The sequence below is a fragment of the Schistocerca nitens genome, chromosome 9 (genome assembly GCF_023898315.1).
Source record: "Schistocerca nitens isolate TAMUIC-IGC-003100 chromosome 9, iqSchNite1.1, whole genome shotgun sequence".
NCBI lineage: Eukaryota > Metazoa > Arthropoda > Insecta > Orthoptera > Acrididae > Schistocerca > Schistocerca nitens.
Genome location: NC_064622.1, coordinates 382,378,282 through 382,391,800, shown reverse-complemented (window position 1 = coordinate 382,391,800; position 13,519 = coordinate 382,378,282).

Genomic DNA, 13,519 nt, shown 5'->3' with positions numbered 1-13,519 from the left:
CGCAACCACAAATGATAGTATAATTAAGACAACTGGGGGTGAGGATGGGCTTTATATAGGTTCACGGACACGGTATTAATCAATAGGAATACGGGAACAGTGACAACAGTTAAAACAAGTCAGCAAATGAATGCTGGACCACACACATTGAAAGTCTTTGTCCTACAAGCAGTAACTTGCTGAGCCTTCCAATGTGCAGGTGTTCCCATCATCTTTGACAAGCAGCGACCTGTAGACTTCTTCTGAGAGATTTGAAACCCTTTCAGGTAGATTTGTATTGAAATAAATTGGTGTGTTTCAGACACAACTATGAGTTCCACACAGAGGAGGAGATAGCTGCATACTTTCATTGGTTGGCTCCTTTGTGAGGGGAACAATTACACATTCTTTCTTAGAAGGAACCTTTAGATCCCTATCATCTCTGACAGTGATATATTTTGCTCCATTGCAGACAAAGCTATAAGTTGCTCTCAGAGGGGAGAGAACTGCTGGCACACAAAGGAGACAGCTGAATACTTTTTGGAAGGAGTCTGTATAGTCTTTGACATCTACAGATATTGCTATGCTCAATTTACAAGTGGGGGAAGGCAGGGGAAGTGGGGGAGAGGAGGGGAGGAGTGGGGGGAGGGAAGGTTGGGAAATTTCTCAGGAGGGGAAAAAGTGGCTCAAAATTTAACTGGGGAGGGGTGACGAAAAAAGTGTCACTGTTTCCATCTCTCCAGAGAGGTGGGGGACGAGAAGGGGGAGAGGAGGGAGATGATTTCTCAGAAGGGAAGTTGATCCCAGGTTACCATAAATCAGTGAGCATAGGTTAAGGTCATAAATAATTCAACTGTCACTTTTTATTTAATTAATATACCAATTCGATAACAAAAGTGTGTCAGAACGAACTTTGTCCCACTACTCATAAGCACAGCTCGACTAAACCAAGCGATAGGGCGACGAAAAACATTCCGAGGTATCAACGATGGTTAAATTACTAATGAAGGGAACCATTGGTTGCAAAAACTGTAGGGGATAAAGTGTGATTCTACAAGGTACGTTCAATAAAGAGAGATATTTTATTAAAATTACGAAAGTTCGACAAAGTTTGTACTTCCATGTTATTTTTTGGTGGTATCCTAGAACTATTATCAAATGCGTCTGGCACGCCTGCCTCGCTAAGGGCATTCTGGGAATCAGTGAAACAAGATGTTGGCACCCTTGCTGGTTTGTACCAACGCTGAGCAGCAGAGTGTATTAGATTTCTGCTTGCTCAAGAGTTGAAATCATACTAAATTCCTCTTCAGATGGCAGCGCGATATGGTGGAAGTTGTATGCCTCAAACAGAAATATACGAATGGCAGATAATTTCAAATGGTGTGTAACAAGTATTGAAGATACTCTATGTTCAGGACGCTCTCCCTGTGGAGTCACAGAGAACCACATTGGGTTGATGAGATGATACGGCAAAACAGGCATATTACGGTGAGTGATATTACAGAAACGATGAACATTAGTGTTGTATCAGTCACATTGTTGAAGAAGTTCTAATGTTCAAGAGAGTGTGTGCGAGGTGGATTCCAAAACATTTGACAGTAGAAATGAAAGAACGACGCATGGATGTGTGTAGGGAGGTCAGAAGATCGTCTTCTGAGCAGCACCTCCCTTATCCCGCGGATCTGGCACTTTCATTGTGTAACTTTTATATCCCACAAAAAAAGCTCTTCGTGGCTCAAGGTTCGCTGGTGATGAGGAAGTCTGGGCAGCAGTGCATAAATGATTACGCACACGTCCCCAAGAATCATCTGCAAATGGAACTGAGCAGATGTCCAGCGCTGACATAAGTGTATAGAACTTAAGGGGGATTATGTTGAAAAATAATAAATGTTGCATTCGATTCTCGTAATAGATTCTTAAAAAAATCCTGTTTTTTACTGAATAACCCTTGTACAAAGCAGGTTCAGATGAACGCAGGATGGAGCAGCTATGAAGAGATGAGACTTGTACGTGGATGAGTACCGTGTAGAGCTGCAGTGATCCAGTTGTCAGACTGCTGGTTAGAACCATTTTATATGCAGATCGTGCAATGGAGGCATTAGCAACAAATAAGGTAAACTTGCTGGACAGATTCGAAACATATAATGGTTGTAGGAGACATGCCTTGTCGCAACAAAAATGTTTAACTACTCAAGCCGTGGATATGCATAAAAAATTTATGAAACATATTTTCTTAAGTAACAAAGTCGGTGAATATCCTCCACAGCTCCTACCTGAAATACAAACTTGGCAGCGACGTTGGATGTTCGTATGAGGTCTATCTTTAGGAAATCTCATTTCTGAACATGGTTTCCACTGAGGTCTCGATGAGTACTTGATGACGGCTGCGAGGCTGCAATTCGTATTTCCAGTGAATCCAGGACATGTTTTTCGAAATTCAGGTTCATAGACCTCGCTGGACCGTTAATGGTGAGGAAATCTTCGCTTATAAGAAATTCAGACACCAGTGCAACTCTGTCTCGTCAGACATTGTTTTATGTGAAGAGGAAGTATGGCGCAACAGCTCTTTTGAAATGTCGCACATAGCGTTGTAAGTGATTGCTAGTGCATAAAAACCGTGTGTGCGGGACTTCGTGCGTCAGAAGAATAAAGTATTTCATGTGGTGAATATTTTAAAATTCGATCGCCTCGATACTAGGCCAAGAACTATACACGAAAGTGAAAGGACGATTTTGCTGTTGGTAAGGTAGCTAACTGGGAAGTTAAGCGCCGTGTTTCACGAGAAATACTTATTTTGCACTCGTAATTTTTGCAGTGGCTTTACAGTGAAACAACCTGCAGTCCGCAGATAGTAGAAAAACAATACGTATTGAAATTTTATGAAAGACATTTCTCGCAGCTCCCGCGTCACAGGCTAGGGGTCCAGGATTACCATTTATAAATTGTCACTGCCTCAATTCAACTCAGACCCGTGACGAATGCTCGTAAAATGCATTTTATTTACTTAAAGCTACTCTTTCTGACATAGAGATACAATCGGCCTCCACGTACGTGCAGTGTGATCCGCTTTGCAATAACTTACTTACACCAACAGCAATGCTCTAGAAATAGTATTTGTTAAAACCATAACTGAAATAGTTAAAGGAAAATCTGTTAACAGCCTGTTATCTGGAATGAAAAGAATATAAGTACTTCAAACGATTTAAATTGTATTGTCATCTAGAATGAAACAATATTCATTTACAAATATTTTTCTCTCTTTACAAATTCCAACAATCTGTCTTATATTCCATCTCTCTTTAAACATTTCATTTTCTAAAAAAAAAATCATGTGGATGTGCAAATCTCTCTATCGTTATTGTGGGAGAGTCCGGAACAACTCTTCCTCTATCAAAAGACGGAGAGTTATTAATAATCCTATTATTCGTATAAAGGGTAATGAATCATTATATCTTCATAATTACATCGATACAGTTCACATTTCTCCAGTCCGTTTGAAATAATGAATCGTATGCCACCAACCGTACCAACTTAGCTTTATTCCTCTACTGGTTTTGGTTCACAAAACACAACCATCATCACTGAAGGGAAAGCAGGACCTGGGACACTGATTTCAAGTCTGTGATCATGATCTTGTGACGTAAGTTGCTGTAATGATTAGCAGCTATTATGTGATCCAAGACAGAGGCAAGTTGATAGTGAGCTGATAGATGTATACAAATCTCCAATGTCCATGGGGAGGGGGGGGGTGGAGGGAATTGATAGACGAATAATATTATGTTGGTCGTAAAGCTGGTGGTTTACAATGCGTTATTTCAAGTACATGACTGCTGCAGTTTGTTGCTTCAAGAAAATTATAACTCTTTGACCCAGTTTACGTTTTTTCACTCACAGATGTTACTCTCGACTTTCTCTCTATCCAGTTCTCCCAATTCCCGACAGAGGGCAATACCATTGTCCATCACAGAGTGTCTTTCTGTCTGCCTCCAGCGTATATTATAAACATTTGGTTGCGGTATGAAAAACGATAAAACAAAAACTTATCTGCTACTTGTAAATAATAGATTTTAGCTGTCAGTCGTTTTTTTTACATTTTATTGGCAGATATAGGTTTCAGCTAGATACTAGCCATTCCCAGTGCACTATCATTTTTGATCAATGCATGTAATGCCTGTTGGTCGGGCTTCATCCACAGTTCATTGAATGATACGCCAACCCAGAGAAGAACAGCACGGTTCTTGAAGTCGTGCGTCGCTTGCTCACTATTAGATGTTTATTTGCATGCTGCCTGCTACCTTTAGATATGTTTGCTGTCAACCCTTGCAAGTCCGGAATGACTTTACCTCCACAAGGGAAACAAGATTTCTTTAAGCCACAGTTTTCACTTCACAATATTTGCACTACTCGAATGTAGTCACTCAGTTTACAGTCATTTTTTAATTTAACTTCACAACAAACTTCATATCGCCCTCGCTCGTCAGCACAATCCTTACTTGTTAGAGATTATTACCGGCCTCATGTGCTTATTATTTACAGTAACCTTGTTTGAGGTATTGCTCACTCTCACTATTATTCAGGGCATATTGCAAAACGGATTACATGAGACTGCCTTGTGCTTTCAGCATACCGAAACGCGAGTGGTGGGTGACGCGGGTCGTCTGGAAAGCACGCCTTGTAAAGTTCCAATACTCACTTTCCTCGTCGTAAATGCACTTTGCTTAACTTTTTGCTTACTTTTGAATCAAAATTTCGGAGCACAGTGAAGCGCTCGGAACCGTCTCAAGGTTGTGTGAGATGTGAATTACTGTTTTTACCACGAGTTTACTGCAGAGAGGGTGACGGGGGAGGGGGGGGGGAGGGGGGCGGAGGATTTCATTTCCACGAGACCCAAAACGCAACTTCGCTAAAATTACGATTTTATTGTTTCAAATACACACGCAAATAAATGTAAGAAAAATATATACAGTAGACGAATCTAGACTACAGAAGATTACTTAACTTTTCTTTCCTTATTCCTTCTTAGTTAGTGCCAGCTTTACGAAGGTAGCTTTAGATCTAAGTGTCTAACGTTTGTTTTTCTCCTGCTCGGTTCACCGTAACAACTGATGTGGTTGTGTCAGGTATGTTGTTCATCTTCATTTCATTGTGTATTTTGCTTACCTTTATGATTACCTTTATGATAACTCGCCTTCAGTGACTTGCTGCATGGATCATTCCTATTCAATAAAAATAGTGTGTGCTAAAGATGAGGTATTGTCGTGATGCTACATAAATTTATGTCTCTTCACTCGTTTCTCTACTTTTGTCAGAGCACTAATGAATGCCAAAAATATATAAACGTTTGGGTTCTACTCTTCAATACGAAACATGCTTTTTGGCTGGCTTTTCTTGAGTGGTTTGTAATTCTTCCCTTCTGTAGGTTAGAAGTGGTTTTTGCTTCCACTTTCAAAATTTAGACCTGAGCACTCATATATGTCTCTCAAAAATAAAGGTAAAATTAAACTACTCTGCTTAATAGAATTTGTACTTTTCTGTATGTTACTAGTAGTTAGCCGTTATTGGCGTCAAGAGAAATATTAGCATTGAAAGTCGCATATATTTATGCAGAATCAAAGAAAAATATACTTGTATTCATTTCTCTATTTCATTCCTTTAAGGAGGTCAGTTTTTTGTCCCATTCTTTGTCCACTTATATTGCTCAACCTGTAGTAAATGCTTTTCGAGGTTCGTACCCACAGACTGGATTCCTCTATTCCTTAACCGAATCTACAATGATATATACTCTATCTTGTCTGAGAATTACAAATACGTTACCTCACTGCTCATCTGCTAGTCACAAATGTACTCTAGGCCAATTGCCTTTTTAAAATCCAGTGTCATCTGCCACATAACTGTCATAATTTTTCGTTTTACTTAAGTACTGTGTAGCAGATAGAATAGCGCCAGCATGTCTGTGTTATGATTTTGTTCTTTAATCTTGTGTTCCTGTCTATAGTCTAACTTTCTTCTTTATGTTTTTTGGTCTTAGTATTACATACAGAAGCACTGTCTCTGCTTTTTTATTTTTATTTTTTTTTTATCTTCACTCTGTCGGTATGGGAGTAGGCAGCTCTCATTGTGCGGTATTCGCACAATGAGAAAAGGATCGGTGTACATGAACTGCCACTTCTTAGTGTTCCTTTGTAATGATGATCGTTTACAGTGGATCTTTAGCAGTACACTTTCCCCAACAAAGAATGGATTAACTCTATGCAGCTGCTTCTCATAATGAATGTTTCGCACCTTGGCACATTCTTTTGAAGATATCATTTGCCTTATCTTTTCTTCAAGGGATACCTCCTTCCGAGGCATACGCAGAGTCGGCGTAACGCACTCGTTCTTTTCCTTGTTTTTGTGTATTAGATCTGATGGTCTACACGGTGTGTTATACAACGAAATGTTTTTAACGATTTGCTAACCTTAGCAGGTTACTCTTCACATGTGAACGGCCCCCACTCCTTTGCATGGTCAGCACCGCAGGATGTAATTTGACTAATTCAAGCCGCACGGAGTGGCCGCGCTGTTAGAGACACCATGTCATGGTTTGCGCGGCCTCTGCCGCAGGAGGTTCGAGTCCTCCCTCGTGCATGGATGTGTGTGTTGCTCTTAGTATAAGTTAGTGCAAGTTAATTTAAGTAGTGTGTAAGTCTAGGGACCGGTGACCTCAGCAGTTTGGTCCCTTAGGAATTCACACACATTTAAACATTTTTTTTTACTAATTCTAGTTTAACGTATTCGTAACCACAGAATGTGTATTATCGGTGACCTCGATTATGTTCACCGGTTTTTATATTTCCCCATTGCGGATCCCTATGTGGATTCGGGACCGAATTTGATTGCTGACAAGTGTTTCTCCCCTGATTACATTGCGCCTGGGTTCCCTGGTGCTATTGCCACTGTGGATTCTGAAAATTCCTTTTCATACTACGATGTGATTGACTATTTGGCGGTGGCCCCACTGGGCTCCATTGTTCTTATCATTCCAGCAGCTCTTAGCACGATTCGAATAACCAGGATAACGCCTGTCATCATTCCTACGTCTCCTTTTATGATTCGGAGAGCTGCCACCGGTTGGGCCAGGCAGTGAAATCGGCGCAGCCTGCTGTGTGTGTCGACAAACGCGAGACGCACGTCAGGCACTCGCCCGTGGTTGTTGCCGTTATACTGCGGCCGGGTGAGCGTAGCTTGTTCTCTGGCCCCACCATTACGATACACATTCTGCTTGTTATTGTTATTATTATCATTATTACTGTTACTAGTATTTATATTTCCGATTATAAGGTCAATATAATGAAGGTCCGACAAAATGTATTCTAAGTTAGTTTCTAGATCCTGTACAAGTTTTCTCTAATGTGAAATGGAAGTTCTCCTTTCAAAATGTGTAGAACATTATTAAGAGTCATGGGTTTATCCCAGAAACGAGTCTTATTTATGTACTTTTCGAAAGGTTTTCTTAACGTTCCGCGGCTGTTAGTTTTTAGCTCTGGACTAAATACTTGTTTTCTTAATCTTCTCCGTGTACAGAGTGGCCAAATTTCGCAAGAAACGTATTTGCAAATTGTGCTAATGTGTGACAGCTCTCTGCCGTCTCGGGTACCCAAAGCGCGGCCTCATCTTGTATAAAACCTTACACACACGCAATCATCTGTTATTCATAGCAAGCTGTAAGCAACACGCTTCTAAAAGCAAAAATAGCTCGATGAATTGATTTCGTTTCTGAGATGAAAACTTGGAATCGTCTTTATAGAACACTTTCTTCGAATATAGCTGATGAAAGCATGACATCTGCCTCCATATTTCGTGTAATAGCATTTTGTGGTACTATGTTTGTGCTGGCTACTGTTCGTTGTGCACATACGATTGCTTTAGAATCAGGACTGTGACAGCCATCTGTACTCTTACCTGTATATGTGCTATCATTCCTTGCTTGCTCCTTAATGTCAATCCATTCTTCTTCTAATTCCTCTAATTGTGTTCCCATCTGTGTTTGCTCCACTTGGATAGATCCTGTGCAAGTGTGCTTTCTATCTAACCTAACTCAATCTGTATCTTTAATACTGACGTATTCTGCTCTGTGTACACTTCGGTAATCGTTTGTACAGCAACCTTCTGTAGCTCTGTCTCTAACTTGTTATCAGTTAAAGTCTCTTTCTCTCGTAAAAAATCATTTAGTTTTTCATGTTTTGTTGCTACGTCATTTACTTGTCTGACTACCTGTTGGACTATAGTGTTGTCTGCTCTAACCACATTGTATCAAAATCATTTGTCAGTTTTTAAACTTGTTCTGGCATGCCTTGCTGTCGTTCTCAGTGTTGAAATGTAATTGGTTATTCCTTCTAGGTCGCCGCGTACTACTTCAGTGACGTGATTCGCAACGACTGTTTGCAGTGTGTTCTTCATCTGAGTAAGATCACTAAAATCTTTACTGAAAGCCTCTAATGTTGTTGAAGTGCTATCCAGTCTTCGATTGTTTTCGTGAAATCTTTTATCAAGTTTTTGATTGTTTCCATCAAATCTTTTATCAAGTATTTGATTGTTTTCATGAAGTTTTTGACTGAGAAACCTTCTATCCTTTGATATAGTTGTATTAAAGGGGCAGGTGTAGGGTTTGCTATTTCGGAAATAGTATTGCTCACCAGTTGTGACGCTGGGTCAGTTGGTGCCGCGACCACATCGCTATCGTTATCCTGAACATTTTCAACGGTAGTCTCGGCTGTAGTATCTATAATGTTCTCTTCCTCGGAACTTTCCATGGTTATTGTTTCAAACTTAATTTTAACCATAACAACGTGTATGAATTTCCGAAATTAGGTAACCTTCTGTGTCCTATTCGTCTTATGTTCATTACGCAAGCCGGCCGCTGTGGCCGAGCGGTTATAGGCGCTTCAGTCCGGAACTATGCTGCTGCTACGGTCACAGGTTCGAATCATGTCTCGGGCACGGATGTGTGTGATGTCCCTAGGTTAGTTAGGTTTAAGTAGTTCTAAGTCCAGGGGACTGATGACGTCAGATGTTAAGTCCCATAGTGCTTAGAGCCATCTGAACAATTTTTGACTACGCAAACTGTTAGCAAATGACGCTTAGCTGTAACTTACCTCTGCTACTGAAAATAATATTTCTTTGCAAAACAATTACGTCACGCTAAGCATGTTTGTGCGCTTGTGCAACAATGTTTCCGTCGTCTTGTCCAACATTTACGTAATGACAAATAATAAATTTTGGAACTACCAGAAAAGAAACCGAGGTCTATGCGTAGCAAACTGTAGGTCTCCGAAAAAACCAATACTGCTCCCACATGTAACTTCAACAAGCGCTACGAATGAGCACTGGTGTTCTTTATCTGACGTGCTGTTTTGCTGCCGTCGGGAAGATATTTCAGAATCGGCTTTCCTTCAGATTTTTGTGTTATGATTTTTCTGTCTCAGAATTTTGGAAAATATTTCTTTATTATTCTAATTTTCTCCGCGCCATGCACTCTGTTGCATATACCACGAAACAAAATAACTTTTATGTAACAATACTATTGTCGTTTTGTCCATATGCATCAAATAAATTTGATAAATATATATCTGTCTACGTCGTGTGAACGGTCACCAGTGTAAAATCTCGTCTGTGAGCCTTGCGTTTTCTGACGGGGACAGAAACATTGCTTACTACTCAGCAGGAGAAAAATAATTTATTAATTGTGAAAATCAGATACGCCCTCAGTTTGAGGATGATCCTTAATGGAATCGTTAGTCGCAGCACACAAAAGTGATTTACATTGGCGACAGAGTTGCGAATGACTTATTTACTAGTGCCATACTTCATTATTATGGTTAGTTTTATGATGTAGAAGAAATACCTATTTCGGTTTAGATCTGTATAGAGGAGGCACAGGGCTTCTCTGATGAGCTGACGTGGAGAAAACTATTGTTTCATGTATGTTTTGATCTTGAAATCGGAAACTGAAGACTGTAAACTCTTAAAAAACCTGAGAATTATACTCGCTTAATCTTTACGTACCGCGCAAGCGGCCATTTTGGCACTGTCCAAGCCATCCGGGAGTTAGGCCATTCTCACTTACCTCCACTTACAGCCTCACAGAATATTCGTTCACCTTCTCTAGAGTAATAGGTGCCACAGGATTTTAATAACAATTATGTACACCGATTTCTTCACGTGAATGCTTATTATTAAATAATGAACAGGCATACTCTCATCTGCCGAAGCTCTGTTCGGTGCTAAAATGTAATGATACCAGAATGTGACAAAACAAAATCAACCTTAATACATCTATTATTTATCTACAGAGATCATAATATGCCATGTGGCACCGAAATTATTGGTTGTAAGTTTTCAGTATTAAAGAATAGCCTGCCAAGTTTGTTGAGAATATTTCTAAGTTCCGTTTTACCTCTGTTTAATTGTTTTAGCTCATAGAAGATAAGACACGTCTACTTAACCCTAAATAGTCCCTCTGTTTTCCGCTAAGAGGCGTGATATATTAATAACCAATGCTTTTTATTGTGGTCACTCAAATCATCTATTTAGCAGCGCTCTTCAGAGATATCTTGAGCTGCAGCTGCTGCTTGAGAGCAACCGACTCTCCAAACTACTGTTTTTTTCTCCTGCTTACATGTTAACACGCCTCACTTAACTTCATGTAAGAATACATCACTCTTATTCTATATATAGTGGCTGCATGGGTTTTGTTTGCATTATAGTAATCGTTTCTTTTTTGAGAGAACTATGATAAGTCTCTCATTAATAGGACTGTTATAATTTCAATGTTGTTGTAGGACTAACATTAGGATAGAACAGTGGAAGATATGTTCAAGTTCAAGAGCAAAGTATAGAAAACATAGAAGAGAACGAAATATTAAATACTGAAACATTTAAATCAAACACCCGACAGACGTCAATCCGCCGAATCTACAGAGATCGGAGATTCTCTTGAGCATTTAAATTATTTAACATGTTGGTATTATATAATAATATCCCTTGATCTGTTCTGGGATCTACATGGAACAAAGCTTAAGAAATTTCTTGTCTCTTCCTTTGTATATAAACAGCCTTTTTCCCATGGCTGCACCATCCTACATGTATGTCACATGTAATGTGCACATCTCTTGGCTCATCTTCTCCTCCTCTATCTGTGTCCATCACTTCCTCGCCTCCGTAATTGTCAATCTTTTCCTACCCCCTCTCTGACCATCACTTCTTTGCCTCCCTATCTAGTCATGTCCTCCTGCTCCAACACATCCTCAGCTCCCTATCTGCCCATTTCCTCCTCCAACCTCTCAGTCCATCTCCTTCTCCCTAAACTCTTCCTGTACATATTCTCCACCCTGCCTTTCTCGTCCATTTCTCCTCTCCCTCTCTGTACATCCCATCCTGCGCCCTCTCTCCGTACCCATCTTCTCCAGCCCCCTCTCTCCCTATCCATCCCTCCTGAACATCTCCTTGAACATCCCAACCTGCACTCTCTCTCCCTACCCATCCCTCCACGTCCCCTCTCCCTATCCATCCCCTCTCGTCTCCCTCTGTCTCGATCTCCCCCTCTGTCTCGATCTCCTCTTCTAGCCAACTTAACCTTCTCCAGGCATGTCCATTCAGATGTCTATCTCTTGGAAAAGTGTCTGATAAAGCAGGCTGGTACTACTCTCACAGCACAGGCTATATACACTCCTGGAAATGGAAGAAAGAACACATTGACACCGGTGTGTCAGACCCACCATACTTGCTCCGGACACTGCGAGAGGGCTGTACAAGCAATGATCACACGTACGGCACAGCGGACACACCCGGAACCGCGGCGTTGGCCGTCGAATGGCGCTAGCTGCGCAGCATTTGTGCACCGCCGCCGTCAGTGTCAGCCAGTTTGCCGTGGCATACGGAGCTCCATCGCAGTCTTTAACACTGGTAGCATGCCGCGACAGCGTGGACGTGAACCGTATGTGCAGTTGACGGACTTTGAGCGAGGGCGTATAGTAGGCATGCGGGAGGCCGGGTGGACGTACCGCCGAATTGCTCAACACGTGGGGCGTGAGGTCTCCACAGTACATCGATGTTGTCGCCAGTGGTCGGCGGAAGGTGCACGTGCCCGTCGACCTGGGACCGGACCGCAGCGACGCACGGATGCACGCCAAGACCGTAGGATCCTACGCAGTGCCGTAGGGGACCGCACCGCCACTTCCCAGCAAATTAGGGACACTGTTGCTCCTGGGGTATAGGCGAGGACCATTCGCAACCGTCTCCATGAAGCTGGGCTACGGTCCCGCACACCGTTAGGCCGTCTTCCGCTCACGCCCCAACATCGTGCAGCCCGCCTCCAGTGGTGTCGCGACAGGCGTGAATGGAGGGACGAATGGAGACGTGTCGTCTTCAGCGATGAGAGTCGCTTCTGCCTTGGTGCCAATGATGGTCGTATGCGTGTTTGGCGCCGTGCAGGTGAGCGCCACAATCAGGACTGCATACGACCGAGGCACACAGGGCCAACACCCGGCATCATGGTGTGGGGAGCGATCTCCTACACTGGCCGTACACCACTGGTGATCGTCGAGGGGACACTGAATAGTGCACGGTACATCCAAACCGTCATCGAACCCATCGTTCTACCATTCCTAGACCGGCAAGGGAACTTGCTGTTCCAACAGGACAATGCACGTCCGCATGTATCCCGTGCCACCCAACGTGCTCTAGAAGGTGTAAGTCAACTACCCTGGCCAGCAAGATCTCCGGATCTGTCCCCCATTGAGCACGTTTGGGACTGGATGAAGCGTCGTCTCACGCGGTCTGCACGTCCAGCACGAACGCTGGTCCAACTGAGGCGCCAGGTGGAAATGGCATGGCAAGCCGTTCCACAGGACTACATCCAGCATCTCTACGATCGTCTCCATGGGAGAATAGCAGCCTGCATTGCTGCGAAAGGTCGATGTACACTGTACTAGTGCCGACATTGTGCATGCTCTGTTGCCTGTGTCTATGTGCCTGTGGTTCTGTCAGTGTGATCATGTGATGTATCTGACCCCAGGAATGTGTCAATAAAGTTTCCCCTTCCTGGGACAATGAAATCACGGTGTTCTTATTTCAATTTCCAGGAGTGTATTAGCTCATATTGCGCACCTTCGTAATGTAGTGTACCGAACGCAACAAAGTCAGTTTGTAACGAACTCTGTGCTTTCAACTGGCAGTAAATGACACGACAATTTATGTAACATGTATTCGTACCTAACTTATTTCGTAGGCCTATTCATATGCTTAATACTCTCAAACTTAAAACCAGGATATACTTTAGTATCGCCGCACATGATTCAATTTCCTTGAAACACACTATCTTCTACTGAGTACTCATTATGTTTTACATATTTTTCAAAATTAGCTTAAGGACAACATATCCCCTTCTAAGCTCATTCGCACACAAAAATTCTATTTGGTTTTCGACAGTATCGCCGAAAGCCTTGGTGATCGCGATATTAGGCCCCGCTTTTTTCTGTACTTTTCGTTCAACTGACGCCTG